The following is a 17,582-nucleotide window of genomic DNA, read 5'->3' on the forward strand; positions in this document are numbered from 1 at the left end:
GGCTCGTCAAGCTTAACCCGAGTGTTCCGCGTGCGCAACTGTTTTGCACCCGTTGTATGTGAACGTTGAGTCTATCACACCCGATCACGTGGTGTCTCGAAACGACGAACTGTAGGAACGGTGCACAGTCGGGGAGAACACAATTTCGTCTTGAAATTTTAGTGAGAGATCACCTCATAATGCTACCATCGTTCTAAGAAAAATAAGGTGCAATAAAAGGATTAACATCACATGCAATTCATAAGTGACATGATATGGCCATCATCACGTGCTTCTTGATCTCCATCACCAAAGCACCGGCACGATCTTCTTGTCACCGGCGCCACACCATGATCTCCATCAACGTGTTGCCATCGGGGTTGTCGTGCTACTCATTCTATTACTACTAAAGCTACATCCTAGCAAAATAGTAAACGCATCTGCAAGCACACACGTTAGTATAAAGACAACCCTATGGCTCCTGCCGGTTGTCGTACCATCGACGTGCAAGTCGATATTTCTATTACAACATGATCATCTCATACATCCAATATATCACATCACATCATTGGCCATATCACATCACAAGCATACCCTGCAAAAACAAGTTAGACGTCCTCTAAGTTTGTTGTTGCATGTTTTACGTCGTGACCATGGGTATCTAGTAGGATCGCATCTTACTTACGCAAACACCACAACGGAGATATATGAGTTGCTATTTAACCTCATCCAAGGACCTCCTCGGTCAAATCTGATTCAACTAAAGTTGGAGAAACCGACACTTGCCAGTCATCTTTGAGCAACGGAGTTACTCGTAACGATGAAACCAGTCTCTCGTAAGCGTACGAGTAATGTTGGTCCAAGCCGCTTCAATCCAACAATACCGCGGAATCAAGAAAAGACTAAGGAGGGCAGCAAAACGCACATCACCGCCCACAAAAACTTTTGTGTTCTACTCGAGAAGACATCTACGCATGAACCTAGCTCATGATGCCACTGTTGGGGAACGTCGCACGAGAAACAAAAATTTTCCTACGCGCACGAAGACCTATCATGGTGATGTCCATCTACGAGAGGGGATGAGTGATCTACGTACCCTTCTAGATCATACAGCAGAAGCGTTAGTGAACGCGGTTGATGTAGTGGAACGTCCTCACGTCCCTCGATCCGCCCCGCGAACAATCCCGCGATCAGTCCCACGATCTAGTACCAAACGGACGGCACCTCCGCGTTCAGCACACGTACAGCTCGACGATGATCTCGGCCTTCTTGATCTAGCAAGAGAGACGGAGAGGTAGAAAAGTTATCCGGCAGCGTGACGGCGCTCCGGAGGTTGGTGATGACCTTGTCTCAGCAGGGCTCCGCCCGAGCTCCGCAGAAACGCGATCTAGAGGAAAAACCGTGGAGGTATGTGGTCGGGCTGCCGTGGGAAAGTCGTCCCAAATCAGCCCTAAAACCTCCGTATATATAGGTGGGAGGGAGGGGACCTTGCCTTGGGGCTCAAGGAGCCCCAAGGGGGTCGGCCGAGTCCAAGGGGGGAGGACTCCCCCCCCAAACCGAGTTGGACTTGGTTTGGTGGGAGGGAGTCCCCCTTCCTTCCCACCTCCACCTTTTTTTTTCTTTCTCTTTGATTTTTATCTCTATGGCGCATAGGGCACTTGTGGGCTGTCCCACCAGCCCACTAAGGGCTGGTGTGCCTCCCTCAAGGCCTATGGGCTTCCCCGGGGTGGGTTGCCCCCCCCCCCCCGGTGAACTTCCGGAACCCATTCGTCATTCCCGGTACATTCCCGGTAACTCCGAAAACCTTCCGGTAATCAAATGAGGTCATCCTATATATCAATCTTCGTTTCCGGACCATTCCAGAAACCCTCGTGATGTCCGTGATCTCATCTGGGACTCCGAACAACATTCGGTAACCAACCATATAACTCAAATACGCATAAAACAACGTCGAACCTTAAGTGTGCAGACCCTGCGGGTTCGAGAACTACGTAGACATGACCCGAGAGACTCCTCGGTCAATATCCAATAGCGGGACCTAGATGTCCATATTGGATCCTACATATTCTACGAAGATCTTATCGTTTGAACCTCAGTGCCAAGGATTCATATAATCCCGTATGTCATTCCCTTTGTCCTTCGGTATGTTACTTGCCCGAGATTCGATCGTCAGTATCCACATACCTATTTCAATCTCGTTTACCGGCAAGTCTCTTTACTCGTTCCGTAATACAAGATCCCGCAACTTACACTAAGTTACATTGCTTGCAAGGCTTGTGTGTGATGTTGTATTACCGAGTGGGCCCCGAGATACCTCTCCGTTCACACGGAGTGACAAATCCCAGTCTTGATCCATACTAACTCAACTAACACCTTCGGAGATACCTGTAGAGCATCTTTATAGTCACCCAGTTACGTTGCGACGTTTGATACACACAAAGCATTCCTCCGGTGTCAGTGAGTTATATGATCTCATGGTCATAGGAATAAATACTTGACACGCAGAAAACAGTAGCAACAAAATGACACGATCAACATGCTACGTCTATTAGTTTGGGTCTAGTCCATCACGTGATTCTCCTAATGACGTGATCCAGTTATCAAGCAACAACACATTGTTCATAATCAGAAGATACTGACTATCATTGATCAACTGGCTAGCCAACTAGAGGCTTGCTAGGGACGATGTTTTGTCTATGTATCCACACATGTAAATGAGTCTTCATTCAATACAATTATAGCATGGATAATAAACGATTATCTTGATACAGGAATTATAATAATAACTATATTTATTATTGCCTCTAGGGCATAATTCCAACAATTTTTCCATATGTGATTTTGGTAATTGATGACAATTCCTATGGACTAATGATTGCCTTAAGTTATATTTATTGGATTTGTCCATAGGCACTTCTTAAAGTCCATTTGTTGTGTTCAAGGAGTTTATATGATGACCAAGATGGTATTCAAGGTATTATCCAAAGAATGGTCATAGAGACACAAGGTTGATCAAGATCGTTAGACAAAGAGTAAATCAAGATTATCAACACACAAAGCGTACAAGATGTACCAAGCCAGGTGGGCTCCAGGGAACCCACAAGCCCCCACTCCGCCACCAGGGGGGAGGCGGCGATGGGCAGGCTTGTGGCCTCCCTGGCCGCCCTGTGACCTAGATCTTTGGCCTATAAATTCCCAAATATTCCGCAAAAAATGAGGGGAGCCTCGAAAATACTTTTCCGCCGCCGCAAGCTTCCGTTTCCGCGTGATCTCATCTGGAGACCCTTCCCGGCGCCCTGCCAGAGGGGACTTTGGAGTTGGAGGGCTTCTTCATCATCATCATTGCCCCTCCAATGACTCGTGAGTAGTTCACTTCAGACCTACGGGTCCGTAGTTAGTAGCTAGATGGCTTCTTCTCTCTCTTGGATCTTCAAGACAAAGTTCTCCATGGTCTTCATGGAGATCTATCCGATGTAATCTTCTTTGGCGGTGTGTTTGTCGAGATCTGATGAATTGTGGTTTTGTGATAAGATTATCTATGATATATATTTGAGTCTTTGCTGATTTCTTATATGCATGATTTGATATCCTGTAAGTCTTTCCGAGTCTTGGGTTTCGTTTGGCCAACTAGATCTATGATTCTTGCAATGGGAGAAGTGCTTGGTTTTGGGTTCTGCCATGTGGTGACCTTTCCCAGTGACAGTAGGGGCGGCAAGGCACACATCAAGTAGTTGCCATCAAGGGTAAAAAGATGGGGTTTTTATCATTGGTTTGAGATTATCCCTCTACATCATGTCATCTTGCTTATGGCGTTACTCTGTTCTTATGGACTTAATACACTAGATGCATGCTGGATAGCGGTCGACGTGTGGAGTAATAGTAGTAGATGCAGACAGTATCGGTCTACTTGTTTTGGACGTGATGCCTATAGAAATAATCATTGCATAGATATCGTCACGACTTTGCGCGGTTCTATCAATTCCATCGTTTACATCTCCGCTTTTACTTTGCTTTGTTACTTTATTGCTTTCAGTTCTCACTTGGCAAACAATCTATAAGGGATTGAGAACCCCTTCATAGCGTTGGGAGCAAGTTTTTGTGTTTGTGCAGGATCTTGAGATACTCCTCCACTGGATTGATACCTTGGTTCTCAAACTGAGGGAAATACTTACCATCGCAATGCTACATCACCCTTTTCGCTTCGAGGGAACACCAACGCAAGACTCCAAGGCCACGGGGGAAATCCTTTGCACACTTCCCTAGGAAGTCCCTTAAGGCGTAGCCGCAACAGAAAGATCAAGCCAAGTATTCTCCCGTCGATGTGCCTATTTCTGGCGCCGTTGGAAGGCCTTTTGTTGCAGTAGCATTACCTACTATGTGCTATGATCCGGCAACCCCGGAGTGACAATAACCGGAACCACTCCCGGTGATGACCATAGTTTGAGTTCATGTGTTCACCAAGTGCTAATACGTTGGTCCGGTTCTTTATTAAAAGGAGAACCTTAATATCCCGTAGTTTCCTTTTGGACCCCGCTGCCATGGGAGGGATGGACAATAGATGTCATGCAAGTTCTTTTCCCTAAGCACGTATGACGACACACGGAATGCATGCTGATACGTCCATTTTGCATCATGCTTTCATGTTGATATTTATTGCTTTTTGGGCTATTATATTACTTGTGGTACCATATTTATGCATTTTCTCTCTTATTTTGCAAGGATTATTTGAAGAGGGAGAATTGAGGCAGCTGGAATTCTGGACTGGAAAAAGGAGCAAATCCTAGTCCACTATTCTGCACATCTCCAAATGCCCTGAAAATTTACGTGGATTTTTTCTATAATATATTAAAAATATTGGGTGAAAGAACTACCGGAGGGGGGCCACCAGGGCCCCACAAGCCCCCACTCCACCACCACCCCCTGGTGGCGGTGGGCAAGCTTGTGGGCTGCCTAAAGGCCCACTAGCCCCCCTCTTTTGCTATGCGAAGCATCCTGGTCTGAAAAAAAACCAATAGGGAGCTTTTTCGTGGTTTCTCCGCCGCCACGAGGCGGAACTTGAGCACATCCAATCTAGAGCTCCGGCAGGACGATCTTGCCGGGGAAATTTCCCTCCCGGAGGGGGGAATCGTCGCCATCGTCATCACCAACACTCCTCTCGTCGGAGGGGAGGCATCTTCATCAACATATTCATCAGCACCATCTCCTCTCCAATCCCTAGTTCATCTCTTGTAACCAATCTCCGTCTCGCAACTCCGATTGGTACTTGTAAGGTTGATAGTAGTGTTGATTACTCTTTGTAGTTGATGCTAGTTGGATTATTTGGTGGAAGAGTTTATGTTTAGATCCTTGATGCTATTCATTACACCTCTGGTCATGATTATGATTATATCTTGTGAGTAGTTACTTTTGTTCCTGAGTACATTGGATAAGTCATGTTAATAATAGTCATGTGAATTTGATATTCGTTCGGTATTTTGATATGTTGTATGTTGTTTTTCCTCTAGTGGTGTTATATGAACGTCGACTACATAACACTTCACCATATTTGGGCCTAGAGGAAGGCATTGGGAAGTAGTAAGTAGATGATGGTTTGCTGGAGTGACAGAAGCTTAAACCCCAGTCTATGTGTTGCTTCGTGAGGGGCTGGTTTGGATCCACTAGTTAAATGCTATGGTTAGACTTTGTCTTAATTCTTCTTTTGTAGTTGCGGATGCTTGCGAGAGAGGTTAATCATAAGTGGAATGCTTGTCCAAGTAAGGGCAGTACCCAAGCGCAGGTCCATCCACATATCAAACTATCAAAGTAACGAACGCGAATCATATGAACATGATGAAACTAGCATGACAGAAATTCCCGTGTGTCCTCGGGAGCGTTTTTCCTCCTATAAGACTTTGTTCAGGCTTGTCCCTTGCTACAAAAGGGATTGGGCCACTTGCTGCACCGTTGGTACTACTTGTTACTTGTTACTTTTTGCTCGCTACACAATCACTTGTTACCGCTACTTTCAGTGCTTGCAGTTATTACCTTGCTAAAACCCGTTTATCAGAGCCTTCTGCTCCTCATTGGGTTCGACACTCTTACTTATTGAAAGGACTACGATTGATCCCCTATACTTGTGGGTCATCAAGACTCTTTTCTGGCGCCGTTGCCGGGGAGTGAAGTGCCTTTGGTAAGTGGAAATTGGTAAGGAAACATTTATATACTGGGCTGAAATTTGTTGTCACTTGTCACTATGGAAACTCTTCCTTTGAGGAGTTTGTTCAGGGTATCTTCACCACGAACGGAAGCATGAGGAGTTGCTCCTCAACTTGAGGTACCTACTGAAATATCTTTTATGAAATTCCTTTGGGTATGCTTGAGAAACTGCTAGCTAATCCTTTTACAGGAGATGGATCTTCGCATCCAGACTTTCATCTAATCTATGTAGATGAAGTTTGTGGTTTATTTACGCTTGCAGGTTTGCTCGAGGATGAGGTAAAAAAGAAAGTCTTTCCTTTATCTTTTAAGGATAAGGCGTTGACATGGTATAGAGTATGTGATAATGCTGGATCGTGGGGCTACAATCGGTTGAAATTGGAATTTCATCAAAAGTTCTATCCTATGCATTTAGTACATCGTGATCGGAACTTTATTTATAACTTTTGGCCTAGTGATAGGGAAAGCATAGCTCAAACTTGGGGGAGGCTTAAATCAATGCTATATTCATGCCCCAATCATGAGCTCTGAAGAGAAATCATCACTCAAAACTTTTATGCTCGGCTTTCTCATGAAGATCGTACCCTGCTTCACACTTCTTGTGCCGGTTCTTTTATGAAGAAGGATATTGATCACAAATGGAATTTATTGCAGAGAATCAAACACAACTCTGAAGATTGGGAGCTGGAGGAAGGTAAGGAGTCAGGTATGAATTTCCAGTTTGATTGCGTTAAATCTTTTGTTGAGACAAACACTTCTAGAGATTTTAGCGCTAAGTATGGACTTGACTCTGAGATAGTAGCCTCTCTATGTGAATCTTTTGCTGCTCATGTTGATCTTCCCAAAGAGAAGTGGTTTAAATATCATCCTCCTGTAGAAAGCAACATAGCCAAAACCAATCTAGTTGAGGAGAAAATCATAGCTTTTAGTGATCCTGTTGTTCCTTGTGCTTACACTGAGAAACCACCATACCCAGCTAGGATGAAGGATTATTCTAAAGCTCCAACTGTGATACGTAGGGGTTACATTAGACCACTTGCACCCCCTGAAGAGATTAGAGTTGAACCTAGTGTTGCTATTATCAAAGATCTCTTAGCCGAAGACATAGACGGGCATGTTATTAAATTCTGTGAGGACTCCGCTAGAATTGCTAAACCTCACGCGAAAGACAAGCACGGACCTGTAGTTGGTCTGCCCGTCGTTTCTGTTAAGATAGGAGATCACTGTTACCATGGTTTATGTGATATGGGAGCTAGTGTTAGTGCAATACCCCGTTCTCTCTATGATGAAATCAAAGATGAGATTGCACCTGCTGAGTTAGAACCCATTGATGTCATTATTACGCTAGCTAATAAAGACACTATCTGCCCTCTGGGAATTGTGAGAGACGTAGAAGTCCTATGTGGTAAGACGAAGTATCCTACTGATTTCGTCGTCCTTGGTACTGCACAAGATAGCTTTTGTCCCATCATATTTGGTAGACCCTTTCTCAACACTGTCAATGCTCACATTGATTGCATTAAACAGACTGTCACAGTAAGTTTCGAGCGTGTGTCTCATGAATTTAACTTCTCCAAGTTTGGTAGACAAACCCATGAAAGAGAGTCTTCTGGTAGAGATGAAATCATTGCTCTTGCCTCTATTGCCGTACCTCCTACAGATCCTTTAGAGCAATATCTGCTTGAGCATGAAAATGATATGCATATGGAGGAGAGAGATGAGATAGATAGAATTGTCTTAGAACAACATCCTATTCTCAAGAATAATCTGCCTGTTGAACTGCTTGGGGATCCTCCCCCACCAAAGGGTGATCCTGTGTTCGAGCTTAAATAGTTGCCTGATACTCTTAAGTATGCCTATCTTGATGAGAAGGAGATATATCCTGTCATTATTAGTGCTCTCCTCTCAGAGCGCGAAGAGAAGAAGTTACTAAAAACTGTGAGGAAGCACCGTGCTGCTATTGGATATACTGTTGATGATCTTAAGGGTATTAGTCCTACTCTATGTCAGCACAAGATTAAAACCGATCCTTACTTTAAACCAGTTGTTGATCATCAAAGGAGATTAAATCCTAAGATGAAAGAGGTCGTTAGAAAAGAAATATTAAAGCTTCTGGAAGCATGAATCATTTATCCTGTTGCTCATAGTGATTGGGTAAGTCAAGTACATTGCGTACCTAAGAAGGGAGGTATCACCGTCGTTCCTAATGATAAGGATGAACTAATCCCACAAAGGATTATTACCGGCTATAGAATAGTGATAGACTTCCGGAAATTGAACAAGGCAACCAGGAAAGATCATTATCCTTTGTCGTTCATCGACAAAATGCTAGAAAGGCTATCAAAACACACACTTCTGCTTTCTAGACGGTTATTCAGGTTTCTCGCAAATACCTGTTGCACAATCTGATCAAGAGAAAACCACTTTCACCTGCCCTTTTGGTACCTTTGCCTATAGACGTATGCCTTTTGGCTTATGTAATGCACCTGCCACCTTCCAAAGATGTATGATGGCTATATTCTCTGACTTTTTTAAAATGATTGTCGAGGTTTTCATGGATGACTTCTCCGTTTATGGGTCTTCCTTTGATGATTGCCTCAGCAACCTTGATCGATTCTTACAGAGATGCGAAGAAACCAACCTCGTCTTTAATTGGGAGAAGTGCCACTTTATGGTTAATGAAGGCATCGTCTTGGGACACAAAATCTCTGAAAGAGGCATTGAAGTTGATAAGGCTAAGGTTGATGCAATTGAGAAAATGCCTTGCCCCACAGATATCAGAGGTATACGAAGTTTCCTAGGTCATGCTGGTTTCTATAGAAGGTTCATTAAAGACTTCTCTAAGATTTCTAGGCCTCTTACCAACCTCTTGCAGAAGGATGTTCCTTTTGTTTTTGATGAGGATTGTGAGGAAGCCTTCGAAATACTTAAAAAGGCTCTGATAACCGCACCTATTGTTCAACCACCTGACTGGAACTTGCCCTTTGAAATCATGTGTGACGCTAGTGATTATGCTGTTGGTGCTGTTCTAGGACAAAGAGTTGACAAGAAGTTGAATGTCATTCACTACGCTAGTAAAACTCTAGACAGTGCCCAAAGAAACTATGCCACTACGGAGAAGGAATTTTTAGCAGTCGTGTTTGCATGTGAAAAGTTCAGATCTTACATAGTTGACTCCAAAGTCACTATTCACTCTGATCATGCTGCTATTAAGTACCTCATGCAGAAGAAGGACGCTAAGCCTAGGCTGATCAGATGGGTTCTCCTGCTACAGGAATTTGATTTGCACGTCGTTGACCGAAAGGGTGCTGATAACTGTGTAGCAGATAACTTGTCTAGGCTAGAGAATGTCCTTGATGACCCACTACCTATTGATGACAGCTTTCCTGATGTGCAATTAAATGTCATCCGCACTTCACTTAGTGCACCGTGGTATGCCGATTATGCAAACTATATGGTAGCCAAATACGTACCACCCAGTTTCACCTATCAACAAAAGAAGAAATTCTTCTTTGATTTGAGACACTACTTTTGGGATGATCCTCACCTTTATAAGGAAGGAGTAGATGGTGTTATTAGACATTGTGTGCCTGAACATGAACAGGGACAGATCCTGTAGAAGTGTCATTCCAAAGCCTACGGAGGACACCATGCTGGAGATAGAACTGCCCATAAGGTATTGCAATCAGGTTTCTATTGGCCCACTCTCTTCAAGGATGCCCGTAAGTTTGTCTTGTCTTGTGACGAATGCCAAAGGATAGGGAACATCAGTAAGCATCAAGAGATGCCTATGAACTATTCACTTGTTATTGAACCATTTGATGTCTGGGGCTTTGATTATGTGGGACCCTTCCCGAGTTCCAATGGGTACACTCACATCTTAGTTGTTGTGGATTACGTTACTAAGTGGGTAGAAGCTATCCCCACTAAAAATGCTGATCACCACACCTCTATTAAGATGCTTAAATAAGTCATATTCCCAAGATTTGGAGTCCCTAGATACTTGATGACTGATGGCGGTTCACACTTCATTCATGGTGTTTTCCGCAAGATGCTAGCTAAGTATGATGTCAACCATAGAGTTGCATCTCCTTATCATCCTCAGTCTAGTAGTCAACTGGAGTTGAGTAATAGGGAGATCAAGTTGATCCTACAAAAGACCGTCAATAGATCTTGAAAGAACTGGTCAAGCAAACTTGACGATGCACTATGGGCTTATAGGACTGCTTATAAGAATACCATGGGAATGTCACCGTATAAAATGGTTTACGGTAAGGCATGTCCTTTACCTCTTGAGATGGAACACAAAGCTTATTGGGCAATCAAAGAGCTCAACTTTGATTTCAAACTTGCCGGTGAGAAGCGGTTGTTTGATATCAGCTCGTTAGATGAATGGAGAGCCCAGGCATACGAGAATGCTAGGTTGTTCAAGGAAAAGGTTAAGAGATGGCACGACAAACGAATACAGAAACGAGAGTTCAATGTAGGTGATTATGTCTTGCTATACAATTCTCGTTTGAGATTCTTTGCAGGCAAGCTTCTCTCTAAATGGGAAGGTCCCTATGTTGTCGAGGAAGTATATCGTTCCGGTGCCATCAAAATCAATAACACGGAAGCAAATTTTCCTAGAGTGGTAAATGGGCAAAGAATCAAGCATTACATCTCTGGTACTCCCATAAATGTTGAGACCAATATCATCAATGTCATAACTCCAGAGGAGTACATAAGGGATGTTTATTAGCCTGTTTCAGACCTTGAAAACGAAGATGTATCTGTTTCGGCAAGAAATTGGACTCCGATACTTTTCGAATATGAAATTTCCTCAGTTTTGGAAATTTTGGAAAATTAGAAAAAATAAAAGCAGTCCGGAGAGCAAACGAGGCAGCCACAAGGGCCCACACCGACACCTCCCCCCTGGTGGCGGTGGGCAAGCTTGTGGGCACCTCATGTGCCTCTCGGACTCCGTTTTCTTGCGGAGGACTCCTTCTGGCCCAGAAAAAATCAATATATAGTCGCCCGAAGGTTTTGATCTCCGTATAGCGCAGTTTTCCTGTGTTTTCGTTTCGAGCTTGTTCTGCCGCAGATTTAGAGCAAAGATGTCTCAGGAATCTGTTGGGGAGAATGATCTTCACCAAGTTCATGAGGAAGTAGATGCTGATCTGAAAAGAGTATAAGTTACGGAAGCCAGGGACCAAGCTAAGGAGAAAACCCAAGCTAGGGAGGAAGTTCAACCTATGTTCAACATTGAAGACGTTGAAGGAGTAGACTTTCTCCAACCCTTCCTCCACATGTTGTCTCCATCCTTGATTGAACTCTTGAGGTTTTGCGAAACAACTCGTGCTCGCAATATTTCTCTTTCTCGTGAAGTTGTTTTGCTGGAAAACCATGTCACAAATCTCAGAGGTATAAATCAAAGGTTGATAGCTCTCTTGGAATCAAAGGCGACAACAACACCACCATCACCACCAAAGGAAGACAACTAAACATTGGTATGGGCAATCCCCTTGGCTTCTGCCAAGCTTGGGGGAGTTGCCCTGGTATCGTATCACCTTTATATCTTTTGCTTTTACCTTTGTTTTAGTTCTTTCCTTTTCAGTTTTTATTTCTTCTCTTAGAGGAATAAGTCTTTAATTTTTAGTTTGAGTCTTTTGGTTTTGTCTCTCCCCCGATGTATTCGAGCTTACGAGCTATATAATAAAGAGTTTCTTAGTCAAGGGCTTTGCTTTGTGCCATGATCAAAAGTATGAAAAGAACGATAGCATGAAATATCATGAGACGATCTTATGGAAAGTGATAACTTCACTTATGACATGCATGATGATTGAACCTTGTTGAGAATAAATCAACATAGACCTCAGTCATTGTTGCAATTAATAAGAAGTAATAAGGAAAGAGAGGTTCACATATAAATATATCATCTTAGACACTTTTTATAATTGTGAGCACTCACCAAACTATTACATGCCTAGGAGTAGATGTTGGACAAGGAAGACAACATAATGAATTGTGTTTGCTTGGTTCCAAACAATGTTATATGATTAGAGATCCCTTAGCATGTGACGATTGCTTCCACCTCATATTAGCCAAAACTCCCGCACCAAGTAGAGATACTATTTGTGCATCCATAAACCTCTAACCCAGTTTTTCCATGAGAGTCCACCATACCTACCTATGGGTTGAATAAGATCCTTCAAGTAAGTTGTCATCGGTGCAATCAATAAAAATTGCTCTCTAATATGTATGATCTATTAGTGTGTGGAAAATAAGCTTTGTACGAACCTGTGATGAGGAAGACATAAAAGCGACAGACTGCATAATAAAGTTCTTTATCATAGGAGGCAATATAAAGTGACGTTCCTCCGCACTAAGAGGACACGCATTCAAACCTCAAAAGCGCATGACAACCTCTGCTTCCCTCTGCGAAGGGACTATCTCGTACCTTTACTTTTTACCCATGTAAGAGTCATGGTGATCATCACCAATTCCCTTTTTGCCTTTGTCTTGGCTACCGTCACATGCTTAGGAAAGATCTATATTCATATATCAACTCAGAGTTGAGCACTTATGCTTTATTGTTGTTGACTTTACCCTTGAGGTAAATGGTTGGGAGGCAAAACTATAAGCCCCTATCTTCCTCTGTGTCCAGCTGAAACTTTGACACCATGAGTACCACGTGAGTTGTAACAATTGTGGAAAACAAAAGAGATGATTGAGTATGTGGGTTTGCCTTACAAGCTCTTATTTGACTCTTTCTGATGTTGTGATAAATTGCAATTGCTTCAATGACTGTGGATTATTGTTGGTTACTTCTCGATAAGGTTTTTGCTTCATGCTTTGCTTTGTGAAGGAATTATTACTTTCCCATAAGAATCTTTATGATGTATTGTTGTTCTATGTGTGATCATGATGCCCTCATGTCCGTATTATGTTTTATCGACACCTTCGTCCCTCAACATGTGGACATGTTTATGGAACTTGGTTTTCGCTTGAGGACAAGCAAGGTCTAAGCTTGGGGAAGTTGATACGTCCATTTTGCATCATGCTTTCATGTTTATATTTATTGCTTTTTGGGCTATTATATTACTTGTGGTACCATATTTATGTCTTTTCTCTCTTAGTTTGCAAGGATTATTTGAAGAAGGAGAATTGAGGCAGCTGGAATTCTGGACTGGAAAAGGAGCAAATCCTAGTCCACTATTCTGCACATCTCCAAATGCCCTGAAAATTTACGTGTATTTTTTCTGGAATATATTAAAAATACCGGGCGAAAGAACTACCGGAGGGGGGCCACCAGGGCCCCACAAGCCCCCACTCCGCCACCACCCCCCTGGTGGCGGTGCGCAAGCTTGTGGGCTGCCTGAAGGCCCACTAGCCCCCCTCTTTTGCTATATGAAGCGTCCTGGTCTGAAAAAAAATCAATAGGAAGCTTTTTCATGCTGTCGCCGCCGCCACGAGGCGGAACTTGAGCTGATCCAATCTAGAGCTCCGGCAGGACGATCCTGCCGGGGAAATTTCCCTCCCGGAGGGGCGAATCGTCGACGCCATCGTCATCACCAACACTCCTCTCGTCGGAGGGGAGGCATCTTCATCAACATCTTCATCAGCACCATCTCCTCTCCAGATGCTTGATGCTATTCATTACACCTCTGGTCATGATTATGATTATGTCTTGTGAGTAGTTACTTTTGTTCCTGAAGACATGGGATAAGTCATGTTAATAATAGTCATGTGAATTTGATATTCGTTCGGTATTTTGATATGCTGTATGTTGTTTTTCCTCTAGTGGTGTTATGTGAACGTAGACTACATAACACTTCACCATATTTGGGCCTAGAGGAAGGCATTGGGAAGTAGTAAGTAGATGATGGGTTGCTGGAGTGACAGAAGCTTAAACCCCAGTCTATGCGTTGCTTCGTGAGGGGCTGATTTGGATCCACTAGTTTAATGCTATGGTTAGACTTTGTCTTAATTCTTCTTTTGTAGTTGCGCATGCTTGTGAGAGAGGTTAATCATAAGTGGGATGCTTGTCCAAGTAAGGGCAATACCCAAGCGCCAGTCCACCCACATATCAAACTATCAAAGTTACGAACACGAATCATATGAACATGATGAAACTAGCATGACAGAAATTCCCGTGTGTCCTCGGGAGCGTTTTTCCTCCTATAAGACTTTGTTCAGGCTTGTCCCTTGCTACAAAAGGGATTTGGCCACTTGCTGCACCGTTGCTACTACTTCTTACTTGTTACTTTTTGCTTGCTACACAATCACTTGTTACCGCTACTTTCAGTGCTTGCAGTTATTACCTTGCTGAAATCCGTTTACCATAGCCTTCTGCTCCTCGTTGGGTTCGATACTCTTACTTATCGAAAGGACTACGATTGATCCCCTATACTTGTGGGTCATCACATGCCTACATCACATTGACGAACGGGAGCTAGCCACATATCTCTCCGTGTTAGAACTGTTGCAAGATGAATATCATCCAAACAAATCACCGACCCATTGCCTACGAGTTTGTCCCACTGCTACTGTTACTTGTCTTGTTCTGCTACTGTTACTTGTCTTGCTGTGCTACTGTTACTTGTCTTGCTCTGCTGCTACTGTTGCTACTACTGTCGCTTGCTAATGTTGCTACTTGCTACTGCTGTCACTACTGCTATTCCTTGCCACTGCCATTACTCGCTACTTTGTTGTTACTACTTTGCTTGCAGATACTAATCTTTCAGGTGTGGTTGAATCTGACACATTCAGCTGCTAATACTCTAGAGTATTCTCTCACCTCCTGTTTGGCGATCAACAAATTTGGGTCGAATACTCTACCCTCGAAAACTGCTACGATCCCACGCACTGGTGGGCCGTCAACAGCATTCTTCTGGTGCCGTTGCAAGGGAAGGTGTGCTGTTACGGAGTCAGCATTTTTCTGGCGTCGTTGCCAGGGAAGCACAACTGACATCAAGACTCTCTCCCCCTCTCTCCCGGCGGCGCCGGAACGCTGCGCGGGACATCATCGTGTGACGGCGATCTACACCAACACCTCCGTCATCTTCACCAACATCTCCATCATCTTCCCCCATCTATATTCAGCGGTTCACTCTCCCGCAACCCGCTGTACCCTCTACTTGAACATGGTTCTTTATGCTACATATTATTATCCAATGATGTGTTGCTATCCTATGATGTCTGAGTAGATTATCGTTGTCCTATCAGTGATTGATGAATTGCTATGATTGGTTTAATTTGCTTGTGGTTATGTTGCTGTCCTTTGGTGCCCATCATATGATCACGTGCGTGGATCACACCATAGGGTTAGTTGTATGGTGATAGGACTATGTATTGGCAGGCTAGAGTGACAGAAGCTTCAAACCTAGCATAGAAATTGATGCATATGGGATTGAAGGGGGACCAATATATCTTATTGCTATGGTTGGGTTTTACCTTAATGATCGTTAGTAGTTGCGGACGCTTGCTAATAGTTCCAATCATAAGTGCATAGAATTCCAAGTAAGGGATGACATGTTAGCAGAGGCCTCTCCCACATAATACTTGCTATCGATCTAGTAACGTAGTCAATTGCTTAGGGACAATTCCGCAACTCGTACCACCACTTTTCCACACTCGTTAGACACTCGTATTTGTTTGTTTTTCTAACCAGCCCCTAGTTTTATTTGCGTGTTCTTTACTTTCTTGCAAGCCTATCCTATCGCTCCTACAAAGTACTTCTAGTTTCATACTTGTTCTAGGTAAAGCGAACGTAAAGTGTGCGTAGAGTTGTATCGGTGGTCGATAGAACTTGAGGGAATATTTGTCCTACCTTTAGCTCCTCGTTGGGTTCGACACTCTTCCTTATCGAGAAAGGCTACAATTGATCCCATATACTTGTGGGTTATCAAGACCTTTTTCTGGCGGCGTTGCCGGGGAGCAATAGCGTGGGGTGAATATCCTTTTGTGTGCTTGTTTGCTTTATCACTAAGTAGATTTATTTGCTGTTCTAAGTTGTTCTCTATCTTTAGTTATGGATATGGAACACGAAATAACAAAAACATTAGGTGTACTTGCTACTCATGGAGATGGGGAACCTCCTAAAACCCTCGAGGCTCGTTATGTGGAAAATATTATGCACTTCCTTAATAATCATGAGAAAGCCCCATTCAATTATATAATGGGATACACGTTGGATCAACGTGAATACTTTAGGGATTATCACTTGACTCAAAAAGGGAAACTTTTATGGGATCAAATCCACTTGTTGAAATGGTATGCTTGGGAACTATGCAAGAGATATGGTGTTACTTGATGCTCTAGGGTGAAGGCTCCACACCTTCCCTTTTCTTGTGAATTTAATGATCATAGAACCTTGGCTTCTTATGCTAATGGTATATATGATTACTTTGATGTGGAGCAAATAGAAGAGTTTGTTGCTTTTATGGGTGCTTATGAAATTGAGGCTGTGTTTAAAGGTTGTGATGATAATGATGATGCTCCTTACCGATCTGAAAATTTGGCTATGCTTCGTTATTGTTATACTAATTATGAATATAATGCAAATATTGAACGATTTAAGGAGAAATTCTATGTTGCCCAAGAAGAGACTATTATTTTGCAGGAAACTATGGAAGAAGAAAATGCTGAAATTGTGAGCTTATTAGATGAAAAAGATGAAGAGGAGAGCGAAGAACAAAAGGAAAGAGCGGACTAGCTACCCGTGTCCAATGAGAGTAACTCTTCTATTCATACATTATTTAATTTCCCTTCGTTCTTACCGAAGGATAAATGCTATGATCCCTTGGATTCGTTTGAAATATCCATTTTTGATGAACTTGATGCTTGCTATGCTTGTGGCCATGATGCCAATATGAATGATGCTTATGAAGATGAGCTAGCTATAGTTCCTTATTTTACACATGATGATTTTCATGAATACAATATGCATGTGCTTGCTGATCCTACTTGCAATTATTATGAGAAAGGAACTACATCTCCACCTCTCTATGTTTCCAATACGATAAAATTGCAAGAAACTGCTTATGCTATGTATTGGCCTTTACTTTGTGTGCACGAATTGTTCTTTTATGACATGCCAATGCATAGGAAGAGAGTTAGACTTCGTCATTGCTTGATATATGTTACCTTGTACTCACTACTAAATCACAAATCATTGTCAATTAAATTTGGCTTTGATATACCTTGGGATCCGGGTGGATCCATTACTTGAGCACTTTATGCCTAGCTTAATGGCTTTAAAGAAAGCGCTGCCTGGGAGACAACCCGGAAGTTTTAGAGAGTAATTTATTTCTGTTGAGTGCTTTTATTTAGTTTAAAAACAAAAAAAATATAGAGGGTAACTTAAAACTTTTTCAAAAAGAGAAGCGATTGAAAGGTGATGCATTGCGGAAGTGAGGGTCAACCTT

This window comes from Hordeum vulgare, chromosome 2H (assembly GCF_904849725.1).
Source record: "Hordeum vulgare subsp. vulgare chromosome 2H, MorexV3_pseudomolecules_assembly, whole genome shotgun sequence".
Lineage (NCBI taxonomy): Eukaryota > Viridiplantae > Streptophyta > Magnoliopsida > Poales > Poaceae > Hordeum > Hordeum vulgare.